The sequence below is a fragment of the Phyllobates terribilis genome, unplaced genomic scaffold (assembly GCF_046119375.1).
Source record: "Phyllobates terribilis strain yellow unplaced genomic scaffold, ASM4611937v1 Scaffold_27__1_contigs__length_16484149, whole genome shotgun sequence".
Taxonomy (NCBI): Eukaryota; Metazoa; Chordata; class Amphibia; order Anura; family Dendrobatidae; genus Phyllobates; species Phyllobates terribilis.
This window is the reverse complement of record NW_027362787.1, coordinates 5,766,386-5,779,806: the sequence shown is the minus strand read 5'-3', so window position 1 is coordinate 5,779,806 and position 13,421 is coordinate 5,766,386. Positions and strand designations below refer to the sequence as shown.

The 13,421-nt window shown below is 43.3% G+C and overlaps 8 non-coding genes across 8 annotated transcripts; all 8 read right to left on the bottom strand.

Moving 5' to 3' along the window:
- Window positions 1–713: 713 nt before the first annotated feature.
- LOC141178311 (U2 spliceosomal RNA) lies at window positions 714–904 on the bottom strand. Its single transcript, XR_012254608.1, has one exon. It is a non-coding gene; the product is annotated as a U2 spliceosomal RNA (small nuclear RNA).
- A 1,115-nt stretch (window positions 905–2,019) lies between these two features.
- Window positions 2,020–2,209, bottom strand: LOC141177747 (U2 spliceosomal RNA). Its single transcript, XR_012254307.1, has one exon. It is a non-coding gene; the product is annotated as a U2 spliceosomal RNA (small nuclear RNA).
- A 2,837-nt stretch (window positions 2,210–5,046) lies between these two features.
- LOC141177541 (U2 spliceosomal RNA) lies at window positions 5,047–5,237 on the bottom strand. Its single transcript, XR_012254127.1, has one exon. It is a non-coding gene; the product is annotated as a U2 spliceosomal RNA (small nuclear RNA).
- A 1,115-nt stretch (window positions 5,238–6,352) lies between these two features.
- On the bottom strand, window positions 6,353–6,543 carry LOC141177374 (U2 spliceosomal RNA). Its single transcript, XR_012253974.1, has one exon. It is a non-coding gene; the product is annotated as a U2 spliceosomal RNA (small nuclear RNA).
- Window positions 6,544–7,658: 1,115 nt separating this feature from the next.
- LOC141178310 (U2 spliceosomal RNA) lies at window positions 7,659–7,849 on the bottom strand. The gene has a single exon (XR_012254607.1). It is a non-coding gene; the product is annotated as a U2 spliceosomal RNA (small nuclear RNA).
- A 1,115-nt stretch (window positions 7,850–8,964) lies between these two features.
- LOC141178309 (U2 spliceosomal RNA) lies at window positions 8,965–9,155 on the bottom strand. The gene has a single exon (XR_012254606.1). It is a non-coding gene; the product is annotated as a U2 spliceosomal RNA (small nuclear RNA).
- A 1,115-nt stretch (window positions 9,156–10,270) lies between these two features.
- On the bottom strand, window positions 10,271–10,461 carry LOC141178307 (U2 spliceosomal RNA). Its single transcript, XR_012254605.1, has one exon. It is a non-coding gene; the product is annotated as a U2 spliceosomal RNA (small nuclear RNA).
- A 1,115-nt stretch (window positions 10,462–11,576) lies between these two features.
- Window positions 11,577–11,762, bottom strand: LOC141177848 (U2 spliceosomal RNA). Its single transcript, XR_012254384.1, has one exon. It is a non-coding gene; the product is annotated as a U2 spliceosomal RNA (small nuclear RNA).
- Between the last annotated feature and the right edge of the window lie 1,659 nt (window positions 11,763–13,421).

Here is a 13,421-nt window from a genome sequence, read left to right as displayed (position 1 = left end):
CCTATTATGACACGCGCAGCCAGCGTTCCATTGCCACATTCCATCTACTGCAGGCAGGATACCTGGCTGGCTGAATGTCGCTGAGAAGCTCACAGAGACCGCCATAAGCAACAGTTTAACAGAATGCCACAGACTAATCAACCAAACTTTTTGGGTTGGGTTCTCTTTTATAGTCTGCAGGCATTAAATGAAAGAAGTCAGTGTTCCAGCAGAAGGAGACAACGTTTCAGAAAAGGCATTGTAGCAAACCAAAAAAGAAATTTTAAGCGCAGCAGAGTAACCAGCGCACATACCTGTTAGCTCAGGTGAGTTTAAAAGGCTGCTGTTGATAACAAGGGCATTTGCTAAATAGATGGTGTGTGTGCAACAATATACTGAAAGGTCAATTATATTGTGCAGCTTATCTCACCACCTGTAGTTATTTAGGTGAAAGCTCCAAAATGCTTGCCTAATATGTCTGTTTATCCAAAAGGAAGTAAAAAGGGAGAGCTAGAAAGATAGCATTGCATCACATTACATGGCAATGCAATGCACAGTTGCTGAAGTTGAACCAAAATGAGCTTGTAATCTGGCTTCTGCAACTTTGAACATGAAAAATCCAATGAGGAGAAGAAAAGCAAAGCCAAAGAGTCCATCCCAAAATCCGACAAACAAGCAAAATGAACAAAAAACATTGAATTCAATTCTTTCTGATTTTAGAAACTGCATTAAAGAAGGGGTGCACCGGTCCTGGAGATACTGCAATACCAGGTCAATGCGTGGAGTGGACAGAGCAAGCTCTTTTTCCATCTCCCTGTTCTAAAAATCCATTTAATATATGGTCCCCAGATAGGGGACGTATCAGATATTAAACTGATAAGAACAGATACTACACTTGATCTTAGCCAAAAGGCCGAGAAGCGATAACCAGAATTGGTTTCAAACTACGGAGCCACCCAAGGATCCTGAAAAGTCCATTTGTGGAGATGAGCTCCTGGACTCCCGTTAAGAAGACATGTTGTCAACCTCTAGATCCCTTACATGCCTGCACTTTTCGGCTTGCTGCTGCTGCAATCCACGCGTTTTAGATCTGCATAACTCCACCTCTTTAAACACAGCACCTTCACCCCCTGCTGTTCCCACCCGCCTCAACACCGTTGGAAGGGAGGAGAACCAATTAAGGCGGGGGGTGGGGTGGAACGAGCAGCTGTCTACCCTTAGCAGGAGGGCTCCTGATTACATACCTCTCCTGCTGCTGCTGCTGCTGGCTGTCCAGCAGCAGACTGAAGGTGGCTGCTGCTGTGCACAGGTATATAAAGGCTCAGAGCCTATTATGACACGCGCAGCCAGCGTTCCATTGCCACATTCCATCTACTGCAGGCAGGATACCTGGCTGGCTGAATGTCGCTGAGAAGCTCACAGAGACCGCCATAAGCAACAGTTTAACAGAATGCCACAGACTAATCAACCAAACTTTTTGGGTTGGGTTCTCTTTTATAGTCTGCAGGCATTAAATGAAAGAAGTCAGTGTTCCAGCAGAAGGAGACAACGTTTCAGAAAAGGCATTGTAGCAAACCAAAAAAGAAATTTTAAGCGCAGCAGAGTAACCAGCGCACATACCTGTTAGCTCAGGTGAGTTTAAAAGGCTGCTGTTGATAACAAGGGCATTTGCTAAATAGATGGTGTGTGTGCAACAATATACTGAAAGGTCAATTATATTGTGCAGCTTATCTCACCACCTGTAGTTATTTAGGTGAAAGCTCCAAAATGCTTGCCTAATATGTCTGTTTATCCAAAAGGAAGTAAAAAGGGAGAGCTAGAAAGATAGCATTGCATCACATTACATGGCAATGCAATGCACAGTTGCTGAAGTTGAACCAAAATGAGCTTGTAATCTGGCTTCTGCAACTTTGAACATGAAAAATCCAATGAGGAGAAGAAAAGCAAAGCCAAAGAGTCCATCCCAAAATCCGACAAACAAGCAAAATGAACAAAAAACATTGAATTCAATTCTTTCTGATTTTAGAAACTGCATTAAAGAAGGGGTGCACCGGTCCTGGAGATACTGCAATACCAGGTCAATGCGTGGAGTGGACAGAGCAAGCTCTTTTTCCATCTCCCTGTTCTAAAAATCCATTTAATATATGGTCCCCAGATAGGGGACGTATCAGATATTAAACTGATAAGAACAGATTTTTTTTTTTTAAAACCTATTCAGGTTAAAATTAAAGTCCACTCCACAGTCCTCTTCTCCCCAAAGGGAGACAAGACGTGGACTCCAACTTAAATCATCATCAGGTTTTGGTACTTTTAATGTCAGAAAAAAAAATTACAAAAATACAACAATACTTACAAAGAAAGAAATGTTTCAGAACCTGAATGGATACCAAAAAAATAAAAATTAAATTATAACTGTATTAACAACAGTAATAACATCAAGTAAAATACTTGTAACCATTATCAAAAGCATGAACCCCAACCCAACTCAGAACCTTAAGGGACAAATCTTCAACCCTTGATGCTGAAAAAACTTGTTTCGATACACCATCTGGTATTCTATATTTCACACAAAAAACATTTTTATCTCTTATTAGTTCTTTCCTAACATTCTCTATAAGATAGTCCAAACGTTTCTCATCATACAACTTACGGTACAACCGGTTAAAATATTCTGCATTCTTTATAAACATAGGTTGTTGAAAAACAACTATATTTTCTTCCATTGCCACCTCCACTTCCTGTTCCTTTCTCTTTTCTTGCTTTTTAACCTTACCACGGCCAGTTCCCTGACTTACACCTCCCATTTCACTCTCTACCCTATCCCCCCAATCTACTCTTGTTTTCTCCATCTCCCTCTGCACTCCTACAGGTTTGCTTTCTTTTCCCTTTACCACCAACACCTTTTCTACACTTTCCTCCTTTCTCTCTACCAAAACCTTTTTAACCACTACCTCCTTCTCTTTATTTCTTTTCCTCTTTGGGCAATTCTTAAAAACATGCGTATCTTCCTGACACAAGTTGCACTTCCTCCGATCTTTACAATCCTTTGACTCATGATCACCTTTTTTGCAAAAACCACATACACCACCCGAACAATTTTCCTTTCCATGCCCGTATTGACGACAAACTCGACAAAAAGTGGGTATACCACTGAAAAAAATATCACCATTTATATTACCCAACTTAAACCTAGCTGGGAGAAGCAACACAGTCCCCTGCTCATCTTCTTTGAAACGGACCAAAAATTTCCACTTCGAAGTCCAAAAACCAAATTCATTATAAATCTTCCCTTTTGGTGTTACTGACAAACAAAAAAACTCCAAAAATGTAAGAACATCCTCTTCGTCCACCAATGGAGAGTACATTTTAACAATGATCCATTTATCTCTAACGGGGAAGTGTGGCATTACACTTATCCCCTCCATTCTTTTATCCTGGCTTGCAGTCATTTTCCTTGGATATCCTTCAAAAAAAACTTTGTCAACAAAAACTATATCATAAACACCCCTCCTGGGGTAGTCCATTATCGCCAACACTTCTTCTGTCTTCAAACCAAAAAGATCCACAAGAACTTAACTCATCACATACCTAAAATCCTTTTGATCTCGAAAGTTCTCCTGAACAACCAAACGAATAGAATTCTGCACCTTAGCGAATTCAGGCACATGATCTTCCTCTCCTTCATGTGATGCTGCAGACATCTTCTTCACAAACAGGTTCTCCTCTTCTCAATAGAAACCTTCAACACCGAAGTGCCAGGTAGATGATCGCCTCCCGTTGCCCGGGGACTAATCCGACTCCCTAATAGCAGCAGGGAGGTGAAGCCCTGCTGAAAAACAGAGCGATCCCCCCAGGCCAAGGAGCCGGGTACCCCGAGCACCTCTCAGCCAAGACCAAGGCAGCAGCCGCTAGATCACTGCACTTGATCTTAGCCAAAAGGCCGAGAAGCGATAACCAGAATTGGTTTCAAACTACGGAGCCACCCAAGGATCCTGAAAAGTCCATTTGTGGAGATGAGCTCCTGGACTCCCGTTAAGAAGACATGTTGTCAACCTCTAGATCCCTTACATGCCTGCACTTTTCGGCTTGCTGCTGCTGCAATCCACGCGTTTTAGATCTGCATAACTCCACCTCTTTAAACACAGCACCTTCACCCCCTGCTGTTCCCACCCGCCTCAACACCATTGGAAGGGAGGAGAACCAATTAAGGCGGGGGGTGGGGTGGAACGAGCAGCTGTCTACCCTTAGCAGGAGGGCTCCTGATTACATACCTCTCCTGCTGCTGCTGCTGCTGGCTGTCCAGCAGCAGACTGAAGGTGGCTGCTGCTGTGCACAGGTATATAAAGGCTCAGAGCCTATTATGACACGCGCAGCCAGCGTTCCATTGCCACATTCCATCTACTGCAGGCAGGATACCTGGCTGGCTGAATGTCGCTGAGAAGCTCACAGAGACCGCCATAAGCAACAGTTTAACAGAATGCCACAGACTAATCAACCAAACTTTTTGGGTTGGGTTCTCTTTTATAGTCTGCAGGCATTAAATGAAAGAAGTCAGTGTTCCAGCAGAAGGAGACAACGTTTCAGAAAAGGCATTGTAGCAAACCAAAAAAGAAATTTTAAGCGCAGCAGAGTAACCAGCGCACATACCTGTTAGCTCAGGTGAGTTTAAAAGGCTGCTGTTGATAACAAGGGCATTTGCTAAATAGATGGTGTGTGTGCAACAATATACTGAAAGGTCAATTATATTGTGCAGCTTATCTCACCACCTGTAGTTATTTAGGTGAAAGCTCCAAAATGCTTGCCTAATATGTCTGTTTATCCAAAAGGAAGTAAAAAGGGAGAGCTAGAAAGATAGCATTGCATCACATTACATGGCAATGCAATGCACAGTTGCTGAAGTTGAACCAAAATGAGCTTGTAATCTGGCTTCTGCAACTTTGAACATGAAAAATCCAATGAGGAGAAGAAAAGCAAAGCCAAAGAGTCCATCCCAAAATCCGACAAACAAGCAAAATGAACAAAAAACATTGAATTCAATTCTTTCTGATTTTAGAAACTGCATTAAAGAAGGGGTGCACCGGTCCTGGAGATATTGCAATACCAGGTCAATGCGTGGAGTGGACAGAGCAAGCTCTTTTTCCATCTCCCTGTTCTAAAAATCCATTTAATATATGGTTCCCAGATAGGGGACGTATCAGATATTAAACTGATAAGAACAGATACTACACTTGATCTTAGCCAAAAGGCCGAGAAGCGATAACCAGAATTGGTTTCAAACTACGGAGCCACCCAAGGATCCTGAAAAGTCCATTTGTGGAGATGAGCTCCTGGACTCCCGTTAAGAAGACATGTTGTCAACTTCTAGATCCCTTACATGCCTGCACTTTTCGGCTTGCTGCTGCTGCAATCCACGCGTTTTAGATCTGCATAACTCCACCTCTTTAAACACAGCACCTTCACCCCCTGCTGTTCCCACCCGCCTCAACACCGTTGGAAGGGAGGAGAACCAATTAAGGCGGGGGGTGGGGTGGAACGAGCAGCTGTCTACCCTTAGCAGGAGGGCTCCTGATTACATACCTCTCCTGCTGCTGCTGCTGCTGGCTGTCCAGCAGCAGACTGAAGGTGGCTGCTGCTGTGCACAGGTATATAAAGGCTCAGAGCCTATTATGACACGCGCAGCCAGCGTTCCATTGCCACATTCCATCTACTGCAGGCAGGATACCTGGCTGGCTGAATGTCGCTGAGAAGCTCACAGAGACCGCCATAAGCAACAGTTTAACAGAATGCCACAGACTAATCAACCAAACTTTTTGGGTTGGGTTCTCTTTTATAGTCTGCAGGCATTAAATGAAAGAAGTCAGTGTTCCAGCAGAAGGAGACAACGTTTCAGAAAAGGCATTGTAGCAAACCAAAAAAGAAATTTTAAGCGCAGCAGAGTAACCAGCGCACATACCTGTTAGCTCAGGTGAGTTTAAAAGGCTGCTGTTGATAACAAGGGCATTTGCTAAATAGATGGTGTGTGTGCAACAATATACTGAAAGGTCAATTATATTGTGCAGCTTATCTCACCACCTGTAGTTATTTAGGTGAAAGCTCCAAAATGCTTGCCTAATATGTCTGTTTATCCAAAAGGAAGTAAAAAGGGAGAGCTAGAAAGATAGCATTGCATCACATTACATGGCAATGCAATGCACAGTTGCTGAAGTTGAACCAAAATGAGCTTGTAATCTGGCTTCTGCAACTTTGAACATGAAAAATCCAATGAGGAGAAGAAAAGCAAAGCCAAAGAGTCCATCCCAAAATCCGACAAACAAGCAAAATGAACAAAAAACATTGAATTCAATTCTTTCTGATTTTAGAAACTGCATTAAAGAAGGGGTGCACCGGTCCTGGAGATACTGCAATACCAGGTCAATGCGTGGAGTGGACAGAGCAAGCTCTTTTTCCATCTCCCTGTTCTAAAAATCCATTTAATATATGGTCCCCAGATAGGGGACGTATCAGATATTAAACTGATAAGAACAGATACTACACTTGATCTTAGCCAAAAGGCTGAGAAGCGATAACCAGAATTGGTTTCAAACTACGGAGCCACCCAAGGATCCTGAAAAGTCCATTTGTGGAGATGAGCTCCTGGACTCCCGTTAAGAAGACATGTTGTCAACCTCTAGATCCCTTACATGCCTGCACTTTTCGGCTTGCTGCTGCTGCAATCCACGCGTTTTAGATCTGCATAACTCCACCTCTTTAAACACAGCACCTTCACCCCCTGCTGTTCCCACCCGCCTCAACACCGTTGGAAGGGAGGAGAACCAATTAAGGCGGGGGGTGGGGTGGAACGAGCAGCTGTCTACCCTTAGCAGGAGGGCTCCTGATTACATACCTCTCCTGCTGCTGCTGCTGCTGGCTGTCCAGCAGCAGACTGAAGGTGGCTGCTGCTGTGCACAGGTATATAAAGGCTCAGAGCCTATTATGACACGCGCAGCCAGCGTTCCATTGCCACATTCCATCTACTGCAGGCAGGATACCTGGCTGGCTGAATGTCGCTGAGAAGCTCACAGAGACCGCCATAAGCAACAGTTTAACAGAATGCCACAGACTAATCAACCAAACTTTTTGGGTTGGGTTCTCTTTTATAGTCTGCAGGCATTAAATGAAAGAAGTCAGTGTTCCAGCAGAAGGAGACAACGTTTCAGAAAAGGCATTGTAGCAAACCAAAAAAGAAATTTTAAGCGCAGCAGAGTAACCAGCGCACATACCTGTTAGCTCAGGTGAGTTTAAAAGGCTGCTGTTGATAACAAGGGCATTTGCTAAATAGATGGTGTGTGTGCAACAATATACTGAAAGGTCAATTATATTGTGCAGCTTATCTCACCACCTGTAGTTATTTAGGTGAAAGCTCCAAAATGCTTGCCTAATATGTCTGTTTATCCAAAAGGAAGTAAAAAGGGAGAGCTAGAAAGATAGCATTGCATCACATTACATGGCAATGCAATGCACAGTTGCTGAAGTTGAACCAAAATGAGCTTGTAATCTGGCTTCTGCAACTTTGAACATGAAAAATCCAATGAGGAGAAGAAAAGCAAAGCCAAAGAGTCCATCCCAAAATCCGACAAACAAGCAAAATGAACAAAAAACATTGAATTCAATTCTTTCTGATTTTAGAAACTGCATTAAAGAAGGGGTGCACCGGTCCTGGAGATACTGCAATACCAGGTCAATGCGTGGAGTGGACAGAGCAAGCTCTTTTTCCATCTCCCTGTTCTAAAAATCCATTTAATATATGGTCCCCAGATAGGGGACGTATCAGATATTAAACTGATAAGAACAGATACTACACTTGATCTTAGCCAAAAGGCCGAGAAGCGATAACCAGAATTGGTTTCAAACTACGGAGCCACCCAAGGATCCTGAAAAGTCCATTTGTGGAGATGAGCTCCTGGACTCCCGTTAAGAAGACATGTTGTCAACCTCTAGATCCCTTACATGCCTGCACTTTTCGGCTTGCTGCTGCTGCAATCCACGCGTTTTAGATCTGCATAACTCCACCTCTTTAAACACAGCACCTTCACCCCCTGCTGTTCCCACCCGCCTCAACACCGTTGGAAGGGAGGAGAACCAATTAAGGCGGGGGGTGGGGTGGAACGAGCAGCTGTCTACCCTTAGCAGGAGGGCTCCTGATTACATACCTCTCCTGCTGCTGCTGCTGCTGGCTGTCCAGCAGCAGACTGAAGGTGGCTGCTGCTGTGCACAGGTATATAAAGGCTCAGAGCCTATTATGACACGCGCAGCCAGCGTTCCATTGCCACATTCCATCTACTGCAGGCAGGATACCTGGCTGGCTGAATGTCGCTGAGAAGCTCACAGAGACCGCCATAAGCAACAGTTTAACAGAATGCCACAGACTAATCAACCAAACTTTTTGGGTTGGGTTCTCTTTTATAGTCTGCAGGCATTAAATGAAAGAAGTCAGTGTTCCAGCAGAAGGAGACAACGTTTCAGAAAAGGCATTGTAGCAAACCAAAAAAGAAATTTTAAGCGCAGCAGAGTAACCAGCGCACATACCTGTTAGCTCAGGTGAGCTTAAAAGGCTGCTGTTGATAACAAGGGCATTTGCTAAATAGATGGTGTGTGTGCAACAATATACTGAAAGGTCAATTATATTGTGCAGCTTATCTCACCACCTGTAGTTATTTAGGTGAAAGCTCCAAAATGCTTGCCTAATATGTCTGTTTATCCAAAAGGAAGTAAAAAGGGAGAGCTAGAAAGATAGCATTGCATCACATTACATGGCAATGCAATGCACAGTTGCTGAAGTTGAACCAAAATGAGCTTGTAATCTGGCTTCTGCAACTTTGAACATGAAAAATCCAATGAGGAGAAGAAAAGCAAAGCCAAAGAGTCCATCCCAAAATCCGACAAACAAGCAAAATGAACAAAAAACATTGAATTCAATTCTTTCTGATTTTAGAAACTGCATTAAAGAAGGGGTGCACCGGTCCTGGAGATACTGCAATACCAGGTCAATGCGTGGAGTGGACAGAGCAAGCTCTTTTTCCATCTCCCTGTTCTAAAAATCCATTTAATATATGGTCCCCAGATAGGGGACGTATCAGATATTAAACTGATAAGAACAGATACTACACTTGATCTTAGCCAAAAGGCCGAGAAGCGATAACCAGAATTGGTTTCAAACTACGGAGCCACCCAAGGATCCTGAAAAGTCCATTTGTGGAGATGAGCTCCTGGACTCCCGTTAAGAAGACATGTTGTCAACCTCTAGATCCCTTACATGCCTGCACTTTTCGGCTTGCTGCTGCTGCAATCCACACGTTTTAGATCTGCATAACTCCACCTCTTTAAACACAGCACCTTCACCCCCTGCTGTTCCCACCCGCCTCAACACCGTTGGAAGGGAGGAGAACCAATTAAGGCGGGGGGTGGGGTGGAACGAGCAGCTGTCTACCCTTAGCAGGAGGGCTCCTGATTACATACCTCTCCTGCTGCTGCTGCTGCTGGCTGTCCAGCAGCAGACTGAAGGTGGCTGCTGCTGTGCACAGGTATATAAAGGCTCAGAGCCTATTATGACACGCGCAGCCAGCGTTCCATTGCCACATTCCATCTACTGCAGGCAGGATACCTGGCTGGCTGAATGTCGCTGAGAAGCTCACAGAGACCGCCATAAGCAACAGTTTAACAGAATGCCACAGACTAATCAACCAAACTTTTTGGGTTGGGTTCTCTTTTATAGTCTGCAGGCATTAAATGAAAGAAGTCAGTGTTCCAGCAGAAGGAGACAACGTTTCATAAAAGGCATTGTAGCAAACCAAAAAAGAAATTTTAAGCGCAGCAGAGTAACCAGCGCACATACCTGTTAGCTCAGGTGAGTTTAAAAGGCTGCTGTTGATAACAAGGGCATTTGCTAAATAGATGGTGTGTGTGCAACAATATACTGAAAGGTCAATTATATTGTGCAGCTTATCTCACCACCTGTAGTTATTTAGGTGAAAGCTCCAAAATGCTTGCCTAATATGTCTGTTTATCCAAAAGGAAGTAAAAAGGGAGAGCTAGAAAGATAGCATTGCATCACATTACATGGCAATGCAATGCACAGTTGCTGAAGTTGAACCAAAATGAGCTTGTAATCTGGCTTCTGCAACTTTGAACATGAAAAATCCAATGAGGAGAAGAAAAGCAAAGCCAAAGAGTCCATCCCAAAATCCGACAAACAAGCAAAATGAACAAAAAACATTGAATTCAATTCTTTCTGATTTTAGAAACTGCATTAAAGAAGGGGTGCACCGGTCCTGGAGATACTGCAATACCAGGTCAATGCGTGGAGTGGACAGAGCAAGCTCTTTTTCCATCTCCCTGTTCTAAAAATCCATTTAATATATGGTCCCCAGATAGGGGACGTATCAGATATTAAACTGATAAGAACAGATACTACACTTGATCTTAGCCAAAAGGCCGAGAAGCGATAACCAGAATTGGTTTCAAACTACGGAGCCACCCAAGGATCCTGAAAAGTCCATTTGTGGAGATGAGCTCCTGGACTCCCGTTAAGAAGACATGTTGTCAACCTCTAGATCCCTTACATGCCTGCACTTTTCGGCTTGCTGCTGCTGCAATCCACGCGTTTTAGATCTGCATAACTCCACCTCTTTAAACACAGCACCTTCACCCCCTGCTGTTCCCACCCGCCTCAACACCGTTGGAAGGGAGGAGAACCAATTAAGGCGGGGGGTGGGGTGGAACGAGCAGCTGTCTACCCTTAGCAGGAGGGCTCCTGATTACATACCTCTCCTGCTGCTGCTGCTGCTGGCTGTCCAGCAGCAGACTGAAGGTGGCTGCTGCTGTGCACAGGTATATAAAGGCTCAGAGCCTATTATGACACGCGCAGCCAGCGTTCCATTGCCACATTCCATCTACTGCAGGCAGGATACCTGGCTGGCTGAATGTCGCTGAGAAGCTCACAGAGACCGCCATAAGCAACAGTTTAACAGAATGCCACAGACTAATCAACCAAACTTTTTGGGTTGGGTTCTCTTTTATAGTCTGCAGGCATTAAATGAAAGAAGTCAGTGTTCCAGCAGAAGGAGACAACGTTTCAGAAAAGGCATTGTAGCAAACCAAAAAAGAAATTTTAAGCGCAGCAGAGTAACCAGCGCACATACCTGTTAGCTCAGGTGAGTTTAAAAGGCTGCTGTTGATAACAAGGGCATTTGCTAAATAGATGGTGTGTGTGCAACAATATACTGAAAGGTCAATTATATTGTGCAGCTTATCTCACCACCTGTAGTTATTTAGGTGAAAGCTCCAAAATGCTTGCCTAATATGTCTGTTTATCCAAAAGGAAGTAAAAAGGGAGAGCTAGAAAGATAGCATTGCATCACATTACATGGCAATGCAATGCACAGTTGCTGAAGTTGAACCAAAATGAGCTTGTAATCTGGCTTCTGCAACTTTGAACATGAAAAATCCAATGAGGAGAAGAAAAGCAAAGCCAAAGAGTCCATCCCAAAATCCGACAAACAAGCAAAATGAACAAAAAACATTGAATTCAATTCTTTCTGATTTTAGAAACTGCATTAAAGAAGGGGTGCACCGGTCCTGGAGATACTGCAATACCAGGTCAATGCGTGGAGTGGACAGAGCAAGCTCTTTTTCCATCTCCCTGTTCTAAAAATCCATTTAATATATGGTCCCCAGATAGGGGACGTATCAGATATTAAACTGATAAGAACAGATTTTTTTTTTTTTTTCTCCTCAGACGAGGAAATTCCACAGTCTATGGAAACCAGACAAAGGAAAATTCCATCAAAACAGCTGCGTCAAATCCAATACGCAATTTGCTGTCCCCATCATCATCGGAAATATTTATTTCATATTTCAAAACAACAATAACAAAAATCAAGAGGTACTAACAATATATCTCCACTTTTTAACTTTCCATATTCCCTCCGCATCCACTTCCCCTCTCCTCTTTTTGTCCCATAGGAAACACACATACATCTTCCCCAAAATCACCTTCACACTATCCTTTACAGCAATTTCCTTCCTTTTAAACACATACACATTCCTCACATCCCATAACACTTCCTTTATACACGCAAGCATCAACCACAAGACTCTTTCCTTCGTCCCATCACATATTCCCAAACCAAACATAAACAACTCAAAAGACAACAAATTCACACCACACAATTCTTTACACAAAGGCCCCATTCTCCCAATCACATCTCTAGCATACTGGCAATTCCAAAAAACATGCAACACACTTTCCCTTCCACCACAGCCATTTCTTGGACACATTTCACTCCTCACCAAACCTCTATTCCTCTGAAATTCTCTCACAGGTAATACTCCATGTAAAGACTGCCACACAACTTCACTCTGTTTGTTGGTCATACCACTCATCCGCACTTTCTTCCAAACCTTCTGCACATCACCACCCCTAACCATATTTATTCCACATTCTACCTCTCTACATTCAATCATCCTATACACAGCCTTCTTATTCTCCAGCAATCTCACATCTGCATCACACAGTTCATACCTCACCAAAAACTTATAAACCCACACATACCATACAGGCACCTCAAAAGCAATCGGACATCGCAAATCCCTTTCTTGCCACTTTAAACGAAACAAATACGCTCCAAATAAATACCTACACATAGATGAAAACTTTCCATCCGCCCTAATCACTTTCAAAACAAACACAACGATATTCACACCAAAAAACACGTCCAAATTCGGAAAACCCAAACCACCTTTTTCCACTCTTTTAACCAAAATTTCTCTCCTAGCTCTCTCCATTTTCGAGTTCCACAAAAAAACAAATAAAATTCTATTCAAGCTTCTCATACACATATATCCTGGTGGAAATACTACCGCAATATATAAAAATATTGGCAACACCACACTCTTAACAATTAAAATCTTCCCAAAAAAGGATAAACTCCTCAATTTCCAAAAATTCAACTTCTGCTCAACTTTTCCTTTCGCATCATCCCAACTTTCTTTCCCATCCAAACTCTCTGAAAACTTCACACCCAAAACTTTAATAGGTCCATTCACTACATTCACACCTACATCCCTACTTAAACTTACGCCTCCAAAACCCTTACACTCACTCTTTTCCCAATTCACTTTAAACGCAGATGCACCACAAAAAATAGACACTAACAACTTCACCCGCCTCACCGAACATTCAGAATCACATAATACACACACGTCATCCATATAACCACTCACCTTCCATTCTTTCCCTCCACCTCCCGGCACTTGCACACCACGAATTACCTTATCTTTCCTCAGCATACACAACAATGGCTCAATTGCACAAATAAATGCTACAGGGGACAAAGGACACCCCTGTCGCACACCCGAAAACACATTCACTTTCCTACCCACATACCCATTCATTAAAACACAGC